General features: G+C 38.1%; 1 protein-coding gene across 4 annotated transcripts in view; it reads left to right on the top strand.

The window, feature by feature from the left end:
- Window positions 1-12,667, top strand: part of MSRA (methionine sulfoxide reductase A) — a 275,643-nt gene that overhangs the window by 170,877 nt on the left and 92,099 nt on the right. The gene's annotated exons all lie outside the window — the stretch shown is intronic.

Genomic DNA, 12,667 nt, shown 5'->3' with positions numbered 1-12,667 from the left:
GAGATAGGTAAGGTGGAACTGTTTCTTCACCTTGATTTATACCTACTCCCTGCTTGTATCTTGCTATGGGAAATGTGGTTTTATGTAAAGATACTGAAAGTGAAAATTATCTCCCTGACCTAAGATATTTTTTTCTTTCCTTAAATTCAGCTGTGTGCAAAGTCTTACTTAGCCAGCCTAACATGAATGCAGCTCAGTCTGTCAAAGAGAAGGTGTTTACTAAGCAGTTAAATTAGGGAGATTTCTTATTCATGAAATTCAGCACACTCTTTAGATGAATCCAATGTCTCATACAGCCAGCAAATATTGGACTTTTTGAGAATAGTGCTCACTCAAAAGTATAAAAGCTTTGTCTGTGGCACTGCCTTATCTTTCCCCCAGAAGTCAGGTTAATGCCATCTAAGCCCTCCTACCCCCTGCAGAGACAATGGACTTGTCTAATTGTTATAATGTCATTAAACATAAAATATGGAAATATTCATATGTGTTGTTTCAGATTCTGTTGCAATTAAAGACCTTTCAAATATCAATCTAGGTGGTACCAAGTTGCTAAAGAGTGCAGACTGGCAGTCCATTCATTATTGTAGGAGCATATTAATATTCAAAAGTTCCTGCTTTCCAAGCAGTTGGACCTCCTGCCTTCAAAATGAGGCTGACATCTCACTGGGATTCAAAGTTTCTCTGGGAGGCAGCCTGGCTCTTGCTTTATGAAGCTCTCGAGTCTGAGTATTATACAGAAGTCTACTGAAAAGCAGGAACCTTTGATCAAGTCAAACAGTCTATGAGTTGAAAGAGATTCTCCCAGATGAGCATCTCCTAAGTGTGGGGCCCTGATAAAGTCCTCCTTGACTATTAATTTAGGCTGTATTTTATAATTCATTACATTTGGGATACTGAAAAAGCAACAAACAAACCCCTGACTTCTGCCAAGTGACATATGGTTGTCATCTCTGTTCAGCCTCTAATGCACAGACCAGAATTCCTTCTCTCCTAGGAATAATCTTATCTATAAGAGGATTGCTCTGTGTAGCTCTAGAAGTGCTTGAGGTGGTTGCTTCTTTGTGACCGATACTAAAAAAAGGAATGAAAGTGGTGTGCTGAAAATACTGCGAAAGAATCTTATGGCTATTCGCTTTGTGCATCATGTATCTTTGTAAAGTTTACAGAGGCATAGGGCAGAATCGGTATTGCCCTGTTTTTGCACTAAAAGGGCCATTCTCAGAGTCTTCCAGATTTGTAAGATATAAGATTGTCTCCTTCAAACTGCATCCTTATGGTTCTGCTGCGTGTCTAGAGGGATGTGGACTTTCAGGCCATCAGTTTGTCTGCATTGTGCCTCAGCCTATGGTTTCGTGATTGCTTTAAGCCAATCCTTGTCTTAGCTTATGGGAAAAAGAGCAATTTTCTTCTGTCTCCTTGACCTGTCTGTAGGATGCCACCTCTTTCTTTGTGTGGACACTGGCAGTCACAAAGTTCTCGGATCAAGCTGAAAGCTGACCCTGCACGAACTGCAGTGTAGCTTTCAGCCAGGACTCGCATTGCCAGGAGCAGGGCTGCTGGTGGGACAGCCCTTCTGGCACTAGCACTGTCCGGCGGCATGTGAGCCAATTGGGGAACCCAACCTTGCTCATGTTCGGGGAAGAAGATATCATATTTTTTCTGATCAGAAAGTTTGGCCACTCTGTGGGGAGTCTATTTCTCCAAGCCTTTGGAAAAATCTATCTGATACCAGAGGAGTCAGTCATGGTGCAAATGTGATTCCCGTTAAGTGTCCTATTGTTCATAATTACCCTGATCCTGTGTGAGGTTGAAGTCCTACATGTGTCAGAGATTTCAGCCCTATCCAAAGCAGCTTTAAAGATTCGTTGCTGCTTGCAATAGCTGAACTTGTCTTTTTAGCAGAACACAAAGCAAATACTATTTCCTTCTCTTTAAAACATGTTTGGGGCAAAAGCAAAATCCACTCACATCCTTAGCTCTCTCCTGTCTTGAATATAAGCCAAAACTGATGCTCGTTTTGGTAGTTCTGCTCCCTGTCTTTATCAAGCATACTCAGTCCTTCCCACCCACAAAAAATAACAGCTACACCTACAGTTCTTTGGGGTGAGCCTCTTTATACACAGGTTGTATCCTTTCTCATTGCTGCTTCTGGCTTTTTGGTTATAATTCTGATACAGCAGAAGGAGCTGAGGGGAAGGCAGGACTCCATACCTTTGGCAGTGGGGTGAAGAGCAAAGATATTCATGGCCACTATGGCCGAGGAGATTATGAAAAATTATTTATTATGAAAATTATGAAAAATTATTGCTTTTAGCCGTATTGATTCTTTGAGTACGGGCACGCAGAAAACCAAAGTTACTAGTAAGTAATCTCATTTGTCCTTTCCATCATGAAGTCCTTATCTTGCCTGTGTTTGTACAGGAAATGTAAGCAGAACTGGTATTTTTCCAGCAGTTGAGGACCATCTGTACTACAACAAACTCATCACCCGCCAGATTCATTCAGAACACCTCTTAGTCCATATGTCTTGTGTATCCACGATAAAGAAGAGATGTATGAGCTGTTTCTCCTCCCTGTGACCTTCCAAATAGTTTGGCATTTAGCCTTAGTGCTGATACATGAATTCTCCAGATTAATATCTGGTTTTCATTGTGCTGACCCATTTTAGTTGCAGAGGGTATATTTATTTCTCACCAGTTCTGAAGGACTGTACTTTTTTTAGACATTGCATAAGGAATCTATCATCTGCAAATAATTAAAATTAGACACTAGAAATGACATTGTATTGCTAATGAGCAGATGTGTCTACTTATACCAGTGGAAGAACAGCTGTACACATAAAAAATGCTATAGCGACCCTAAACCAGCATTATGCATTCTGCTACAGGCCTGTAACTTCATTTAGAGATTAAAGGGAAAAAATAATCTCTCCATGTAAAATATAACCTTTTTTTTTTTTTTTTACATTTCTGTGAGTCTCTTCCTTTTATAATTTGAAAGAAATTTGCAAGTCTCAGATTAAAGCACAAAACACCTTTGTCTTGTATTTCAAATGTTATTGAGACCTAATAGTTTCTGCATTATTGCAAGGTGTAACAAAAATACAGTAGAAATACAAATCTATTGCCACCAGACATATTAAATATATTCAAAATAGGATTACAGACCCCTGAGGGAGCCATTCCTGGTCCCATACTCTTCAATATTTTCATTAATGACGTGGAGGATATAGTGGAGAGGATACTAATTAAATCTGCGGTAAAGATAATGCTAGAAGGCTCTTGGAGGAAACAAATAAAACACGGCTCTGTGTTGATAAATTAAAAAAGCCATGGAAATTGATATACTGAGATAAAAACAGATAAATGTATATTGGTTCATGCAGAAGTGAATACTCAATAGTAATACGCACTCTATGAATTGTTTGATAGAAGAGTCCTCTATTACCTTCACATCCTTCTAACTCCTGCTGTTAGCAATGAAGTTTCAATGGTGCTACACAGTAGACTGGTTCCTAACAATCTCTCCAGCAACCAATTTAGTGGACCCTTGCCCATAATCAGTTCCTAAATACCTGTGGTCTATACTTTTTGCAAAGTAGTGAAGATACTCTTTGCCGTTGGTGCTTCACCACCACTGCATTTTTTGGATGCAATACCCTTTATTCCATGATCTGAAATACCTAATGTTACATTGCTCCCATTCTTTGCCCTTTCTCTAGAACTGAATATGCATTAAAAATAAATACTTTTTACTTGGCGGTTTTGCATCCCCAGGAATTTCAGCTGTCATGACCTTATTTGCATATTAGACTCTTTTTATACATACAAATTAGAATGGACTTTTTCTGACCTAAATTTCCAGTTAAGGAGCTGTTGTTTTTCCATGTCGTGGTGAAAAGCTGAGATTTGACTTTGCGTCTTTTGCAATGAAGGGGAGTCTTAGCCAGTGCAGCGGTTGCTGAGATGGCTGAATAGTTTGCATTACGAAGTGAGTGTTGCTGAATCAATTCTGGCTCAAGGGCAAAATTCTTTCCGGGCTCTGATTCCTTCTTCATTTTAAACCACTTCTAGCTTATTTATTTCATATATGGCAAAGATGTGTTATTTAGTTCTCCAGAAATACTGAAAACTAACTTTACCTTTCAGTTTTGCTAAGGTCGGGACAATGGTGACTTGATGATGAGAAAAGCCATGGCATCTGTCTTTTATTCCACTGAAGATGACACTGTGTCTGTTATGCTGCAGTAAACATGCACCTACCACTCACCTGAAGGGATTCCTTTTGTTCATAATTTCCGTACTGCTAAGAACAATTGGAAAATGCTTTTATTCTGCTACAATCTTCCTTGGGGTCACTTCTGTATTATTTGTCAATTATAGTATAGCTATGGTTGTAGTAGATGAAAGGAAGAAGAGGAAGGGAAGAGGAAGGGGATCTTCATTTTAGTGCAGCTTTGTTCATTTGTTCGTGAAGTTCTGAATGAAAATCCAGACTTCTCAATGCTTGGCTGTCATCAGGAGCTTTCAAATATCCATGAAATCAAAGGGTATGTGGTGTGAATAACAGCAGCTAGATTTGCATGAGCATTTACACAATTAGAAAAGAGCAACATAAGAAGGTCTTTTTCTGCAGAATTTTGTGATGGACTGTTCCAATCTTTATACTAGGAAAGCAATACAGAAAGTTTAAACAAAATAGTACCAAACATTATTTTCTTCTTCAAATAACCCACTAGTGAATTTACTGTACATGGGTCTAGAAATCTGAGGCACTGAAGCATGACATCATTAATCATAGTTTATGGTGATTATTAGTAGGCTTTTAATCTTTGTTTTCATGTATAATTAGGTACAGGAGGTCAAAGCTGACTCTCTTCTAAACAACAATATTTTCAGTGAATGACTGTTTTTCTCTGCCTGCAATTTTCTCTTGCATATTTATAAGAGCATACTTGTCTGTGTTTTGAGAGAGCAGTGTCCCATGAGTTTATCTGCTGATAAAAGCAAATGACAACACTGTTACTTTTATTATCTCTAATTATTTTTATTACTATCGCAATAACACCTGGTGGATCGTAGTAGGTTTGGATTCATACTGCTAACACATGCCAAAATTTAGGCATGAAATTAGTGAGTAACAGATAAATGAAGAGAAAGGAGAAGGCACATAAAGAAAACAATAAGAAATCTGTGTGATTCCATAGCTGAGCTCTGTATAGTGTATGATCAGAATTTCTGCGGTTTTTAATTATGTTTTCTCACATGATCAGTAGTTGTCTAGCTTTTTGTAAGCACTGCAGCAGAGCTAATCTCTGAAGAAGAGACACAATGAGGGCTCGACACCAATGCCTAACGAGGAACATATATTGCCACATTGGATTCTGTGTGGACTTTGCCTATCTTCCTACTGTGCTTTAGGAAGTGTGGGGTTCCCATATGCTGTGTGTCTCGTCCTCCAGTCTCTTACAGGTATCTGTGCTCTATGCATTTATTCAGTGTTGTATACTATCAGTATCTTAGATCAGATTTCTCCGACCACCATAGACGTGTCAGGTGAGATAAAGCTTGAGGTAAAGCCACCTAAATGTAGATGTTTCCATAGGCACGGAGTGTCTCATCTTCCATGAGAGTCAGTGGAAGTCTGGTCAACACAGCTGACTCACCCCAAATTAGGCATCTGTGTTTGGGCAGCTTTTGGTTGCCTAAACCTGCAAGCTTAATTCCAGCTGTATCAGTTGCATTCAGTACTGTTATAAGATACTACTTTCACTTCTGTCCCAAGTTCATCCAAGTCTAAAAACTTGTCAAAAACTAATCGTTTAACTTTTGATTAAAGTTAAGCAAAAAAATAATAAAAAAAATCCCCTACAGTAAAATTGATGCCATTAAGGATGACTCATGTACATATTCACCATTCCATTTGCCTGTTCTATCCACTAGTGGTAAAGATGTATTTTCAATTAATAATTAGAAATGGATTAAAATTCCCATCTTCCAGTAGCATTTAATACTTTGTGACATTCATAAAAAAATAACTTATGGTTTTATGTGGGCTCAGGTAGATCATGCATTTCATTCAAAGTTCAAAGAGCATTCCAAAATGCATTTAAGCAATGTTCTGTCTGAATTAATAAATAAGCATAGAGGGAACTCTTCTTTCAAAGTCTTCTTTCTAATTGCGTAAAATACTTGGACTGTCTTGAGAAGCAATTTGATGCATTTTATAACTATAGAATAATAATGCTAATAACAAGTGAAGAGAATTGGTTAAAGATAGAGCCTCAGTGGATATACTACCATTATTTCGCTTTTGTTGTACTAGTGTGTTGGCCATCTGTTGTGGGAGCAGACAAGATTTCTTGTTGCAGCAAATTTGTAGCAACAATTCATCCCATTCCCACAAAATGTCATTAATAAAAAGTGATGGAGTGCGTTCTCCTGTGTGTCCATCAGTACTCTGGGGTGTGTTATGGCATTAATGAATCTGATGTCTGAAAAAAATCTCTTTACTTCAAGAGCTTCTGGTATTTCATCGAGTGAGTGTTGTATTGACTGTCATCAACAACTCTTATTAACACTAGTGTTGGCAATGTGAAGTAATTATTTTGTGATGTCTTTGCCCTTGGTGATACTCAAAACTGAAGAGGACAAGGCCAGCCTCCTCTAGCTGACACTTCTTTGGGCAGAGGGGTTGGACTAGAGACCTCCACAGGTTCCTTCCAACATCTGCAAATCTGTGATTCTGTTTTACCTTCCAAGCTACACCAGAGAACTGTGTAATCTTGTGGTTTGATGGAGATTAAAGACAAAAAAGTACTTTTCATCAGACATTTTTGTAGCTGAAGTAAATTTTTAAAAACGTTGTTTTAGCCATGATGTTCTAAGAACATATGCAAGTCAGAAATTTTAGGGAAAGCTGGTACTTTGTCTTGATTCCAAGGCAAAAGGGGAAGAACAAAACTGTAGTACTTCTTGGCACTGAAAACCTTCAGTATTGAAAGCTTTGTAAACCTTGTTTTCTATTGATAGGATGAGTTTCCTTTAATATGTACAAACTCATTATTGTATTGTGACCTTCTGAAGAAATGCTTTTATATTTCATTTATCCTTCCTGCACCCCAGCACCTTGAAAATCATCAAGAACTCTCAATCCACAGCACTGTAACTAACTCTTTTTCTATTAACATTTTTCTCCGTTAATCATATGCTATAAAGAGTTTTACTTTCCCTTGGCAACTTTTAAACTGTATGGATGTAATCATTACAGTGAGTGATGACATCAAGCCAGGGTGACATGGTGCAATTGATTTTTACTAAATAATTATATGATGAGCTGAAGGAAGGAGTTTTATTAGTCTTAACTCAGCAAGCATTGATTGGGGAAAAGAAGATGACCAATCAGTACATCAGGTTTCTGTGGGTATAAGAAAATAAGTGACAGCTGCAGAAAAGTCTATAAATCACAGAAAAAAATTATGATAAAAATAAGAGCTATGAACTGCCCTTTAAAATTTCACTGGGTGGCACAGAAGAGAGTAACAGACTTTAGTCATTTATCTCCATTATACTTGGGATCCTCTGAGAATAGCAAGGTTGACGAATGATGCCATTACATTTTTTTATTATTTTTAAATGGAGAGAAGATAAGAAGTGTTGTATAAGTATTGCTTTCAAGTCTTTAGAGGGTTGAGTCTTCAGAAGAAATTCCTGATTTAGCCAAAGAAATAAATAAAGTATATTTTGCGTCAGCCTTCTGTAGGAAATATATTCAAAAATCACTCTTTGGGAAGAATCTTCTCGTATGCAATGAATTCTCCATTTCTAAAGAAAATAATAATAATAAAGTATTGTTCTGGGAAATACGTGCTTTTATTAATGCTTTGGATTTACCTATTACTTATTGACCTTAAGATACCCTGAAGTTAGATAGGAAGGACAATGACCTACCTAAACAGCAGCACAATAAAAACTCAAACTTAGCATAACAGCAGGATAGTTGCTTTAAAGGAGCAATTCTTTGGCCCCAACCAAGAAGACACAGTAGCTTTCACAAAGAATAGAAACTATGAAGGAAAAAGCACCGAGTAGCTGCATCAAGACAGGGAATTTTTCAGTTGTTCTGATCATTCGAGTCAAAGAAGAACTAGCATTTGCTACTTTGATACCAACAAGATCCAGAACAAAGTCATTCCTACGGAGGTGCTTCAGTTGATATCAAAGTGTTGGTAAGAGGGCTTTCTAGAGCCATTTATTTCATATTATCTGTTATTTATATTATCTCTATTTTATTATCTATATTTTGGCAGATAATAATTTCTCCAGTGGCAGTCTGTTTGCGTGTTTGCATTACGCGGCACTCTCAGCGTGGGAGTTGTTCCTTTTGCAGAAAATGTGATAGCATCACAACTCCCTGTCCTTTCCACCTACCATCCATTTTGTGGCCACAAATTTCTGTTTCTCCTAGTTATCACATGAGACAGAGCAAGCGCTTGGCTCTTGAGGGCATTTTTTGATTAATTGGTGTTCTAATCTCTGCTGGCAGAGTGAGGAAATTTTATGGTCTCCAGAGTGGTCCAGGCTGCGCAGCACTGAGTTGCTTCGGTCAACCATAGTGAAATTCCCAAATATGATCCATCTCCAAGACCTAAACACACTTAGAGCTCCAAATGCCCTCATCTACACTGGTTCTCTAGAGACAAGAGCTTACAAGGACTGGCCAGTGCTCACACAGGCACTGTGCTTTGGGCTGACGCTCTTTGGCACCACACAGCCTTATCCAAAACCACATATTTGTCTATCTATCTATTTTATCCTCTGATTTTCTATCAGTTCTGAAATCAGGCTATCTAAACGTCCTTATGACGGGAGATTTTTAAAGCTATCTTCAGCATGACAGCTGATTTTCTCTGCCTCAGGTATCAACACCAAGTGCCAGCCTTTTGACTCCAGGGTGTGTTTGTTCCTGTTACTGACAGGTGCGTTCCTGATCATCAGGTCAGAGAGACAGATACTTACATTTTCTGCCAGTTATTGTCTTGCAACCTTTGGCATTTGTAAAGTACAGCCAGATGAAACAGGGTGATCTTGCCAACCCCAGGCTGGCCATGGGGGTTCTGGTTTCGGTCTCTTGTAGAATCCAACACAGGGCTCAAGGACGTTCTTCTGTTCTCGGTCTTCTTACAGCAGATAAAAACCAGGTAAATCACCTAGGCTTTGGCTTCCTCTGCCTCATGGCAAGGACGTTGGGTAGCCCTTGAAACACTGCCTGGTTATCTCTAGTTAAAGAGATTCTGATCAGCACTGGGAACAAGTCCTCCAGGTGGGCTTTTGTGACCAAGTGGCCCAGGTAGGATGGGACATGTAAGATGACTTTATGCGTTCAGGCCCCTGGAAGCTTTTCCTTAAATAACCTGTTGAAGAGAAATGGGCTTGAGATCAACATATCTAATGGTTACAGCTGTGGATGAAGGGTTTTTTAGTGTTTCATTCTCTCATTGCAGTTCCTGAAAGAGTGGGTGAAGATCTTTCTTCCTGTCAGAGGCCTTATCTCCCAGTGTAATACATTTTGTTAATATCTTTAAGAAGCAATCTGGTTATCAACTCAGCCTAGAATGAAAGTTGAGGAAGGTCAGGCCCTACTGACACATCTACCCATATATTAAATGCTTGAAGGAAAAGAGTATCGACTATAAATTCCATCCCTAAACCGGCAGATTTTGCAAACAGAGTGACTTTTAGATATCTTGCAGAACAGTTGGAGGCAGTCAGCATTGCCCTGCGTGGAAGATCCTGCTGCTCTGAAGGTGTTCAGCTGATGTTCTGTAGGAATATTCCTTCTTCCGGTAATGAAGATTTAGACAAACCTGATGCACTGTTTTGATTTGGAATTAAAACAAAATTATATGTGTCTCTTGAAAGTGGAATCTGATACAGGTGAAAAGAAATAAATTTCTTCAAGAAGGCAAGTATTGCATTCTGATAAAACTCTTTGTAGAGAATTTTTGCAGGAAGTTAGATACTGAAATGCATCCAAGGTCATTCAAAGTCCTTCGAAATCTTGATGCTTTTATAATGTCTGTTTACAGTTTGCAGTAGATGTCAATTTTGAAGGTGTCAGTTTTGTTTATTTACCTGGGAACTTGAACATAGGGTGAATAACTTGAAGCCGATGGAGATTATTTGTGTTTTCAGTTGTATTATTAAAAACTTTGAACAAATGTTGTGACTTCAGTGGAACCATTTTGGTACACGATAGATAAGAAGTCAACTCGTCTCAGCATAGAACGTTTTCAGAATCTAATGTGTACCCAGTTTAGCTAGAATCAATGGCAGCAAAGTTGACAATCCCTGACAAGAATGTTTTTTGATATAGCAGTACACAATACCTTCCAATACCTTTAGCATCCGTACTAAATTAATTAGTCATATTTTCTCGTTCTTATCTGAAGCCTAATGTGTATAACTGTGGTATTATTTTAACACAGAGGGACAGAATAATAATAATTAAAAAAAAATCAGACAAAGTAAGAATGACATTCCAGAAAAGGAAAGAAAGCTAATTACAGATGACATTGTGGAATTTTTAGATAGCCAAGCAGAGATCATTTTTGATTTAGTTGACTTTCTTTGAGACAAAGATGAGATTGTTAAGCTCACTCATCCTACCACTGTTGTTTTGTAAATTGAATTTCCTGCCTTGTTTGCTACTCATTGAGTTAGTGAATCTCAACAAGTATGAGTTGCCAGAGGGTTTTACAAAATCAGTGATGGACCCTTGAGAAGTAAGTTTGCACATATGAAGTACATTATAAATAACAGCAGTAACAGTGGTAACTTGATTATGTCTATACACATGGAATTTATTTTATTTTAGTATTTTGTAGTCTGTGTGTCTTAGACAATGCATTAGCTACTTACTGTGGGAGATTTAGGTACAAATTGATTTAAGGAACAAGTGAAAATAAATGACATTTTAGCCTAGCTGATTGATCACAGTTAGGCTACACTTTTGGGTAATTCTTACACTACCTGTTCAGTCTTTTTCGTAGCTATTGGATGGTGTAACATTGCAGCCAACACTTCATTGCTAGGAGGGGCCATTATTATTGCACCATCTGACCTCATCCTTAACTCTATGATTTAATCACTGAGCTCATAAAGCTATAGTATACTTTGGGGAAAATGTATAGCCTTAATGTAATGCCCTCACAAGAAAGGGATGTAGATCTTGGTACATTGTTACGGTGATGAATGCTCTTCGCTGTTTCAGTGTCGCCTATTTCCCATCTGGATTTTGTGTACTTTGGCTTTTAATTGCCCTACATAGTTATGCAATTTTGGCAAGACTGAAGAGCTTTCTTTTCAATAAATTAATTAAGCTGACCGCTTCCTATTGCTATGTAATGGTGGCACATGCATATATTAAATGTTTGCCTTCAGCATGCACAGGAACTCATGCTAAAATATACTCTGGAAATGCTTGCATTTCTGGCATTTAATATAGGAATCATCCATTTATAGAGATTTTTGTAATCTGCTCCCCAGTCAGTTGTTAAGTAGTTTGTTAAGCAATAAATAGATTTGTAGAATGCTAATGCTTAAGCACAAACATCAATCAGCATTAACATATCCTGGCAAAACTAATGCTTTACTGTCCTGTATTCATTTTATGCCTAACTGTTCAGTAGCACTGACTTGTTAAGAAGTCTCTACTACCCTAAAATAACTTGCAAAGTAATGAGCAAAATATTGTCTGCCTTGCAGCCCATGCTATTAAGTATTGATGAAGAAAGTAGTTGTTGTTCTTACATATAGTAATGTAACATTTTGGTGTTTAAAATGTAACCCAAATAACGTGAAAACTCCATAATATTTTTCAGAATCACATTCAGTCATAAATATTTCAGCCAGGTTTCATTTGATATTGTACTGTCCTTTAAACCAGTTTTCTGTTCCCTTTGAAAGTACAAAAGGGATAAAAATTATCATATTTTAATAAGCAGTATTATGTTGATAGCATCTTTTCCTTCCCCCGGTATCACAGGCTCTTTCTCCACCCTCTGCCCTTTGCTAGGGGGTACTGGGACCTACAGCTTTCTTCTATTTTGTCTCCGTAGTCCTGACAGTTGATGCTAGTCTTCAGTGGGATTTCTGTAGCACAGTGATGGTTGGAAGACTCATCCTGATGATTTCCATTTTGCCTTGGGTTGTAGACATTTGGGAGGAATCAATTGCTTTGAGTCTACTTCAGAAATATTACGTCACCCAAGGTATTTTACTCACCCACGTTCACAGAAAATGTCAGACAAACTCAAAAATAAATACATTTTAGTATAGCAAAGCAAAAAGTTATTTTTCCAAATGAAAAATTGGAAATAAAGTTATGAAAGGCTGAAACTGAAAAACTGCAATTCCAGATTAGTCTTAGTGTTAAAGCTCCTCTCTAAGGCTTTATGGAATGAACCGCAGCAGAACTGGCTCCCAGTATTGCTGCCCGAGGGAATGGGAATGGGTAGCGATGCCAGGCAGCGTTGCCTTTGGGCAGTGTGGCTCCCTAGAACTGCACCAAGCCAAAGCATATCTGGGCTGTCCACCGAAGGGAATAGCAGCCTTCCCTCTACTTCGGCCCATTATTTTGTACTTTTGAAGGTAGAATCTAGCTTTGA

Source organism: Anser brachyrhynchus (genome assembly GCF_964034855.1).
Source record: "Anser brachyrhynchus genome assembly, chromosome: 3".
NCBI lineage: Eukaryota > Metazoa > Chordata > Aves > Anseriformes > Anatidae > Anser > Anser brachyrhynchus.
Note: the sequence above shows the minus strand (reverse complement) of the source record. Positions and strands in the feature narration are given on the sequence as shown.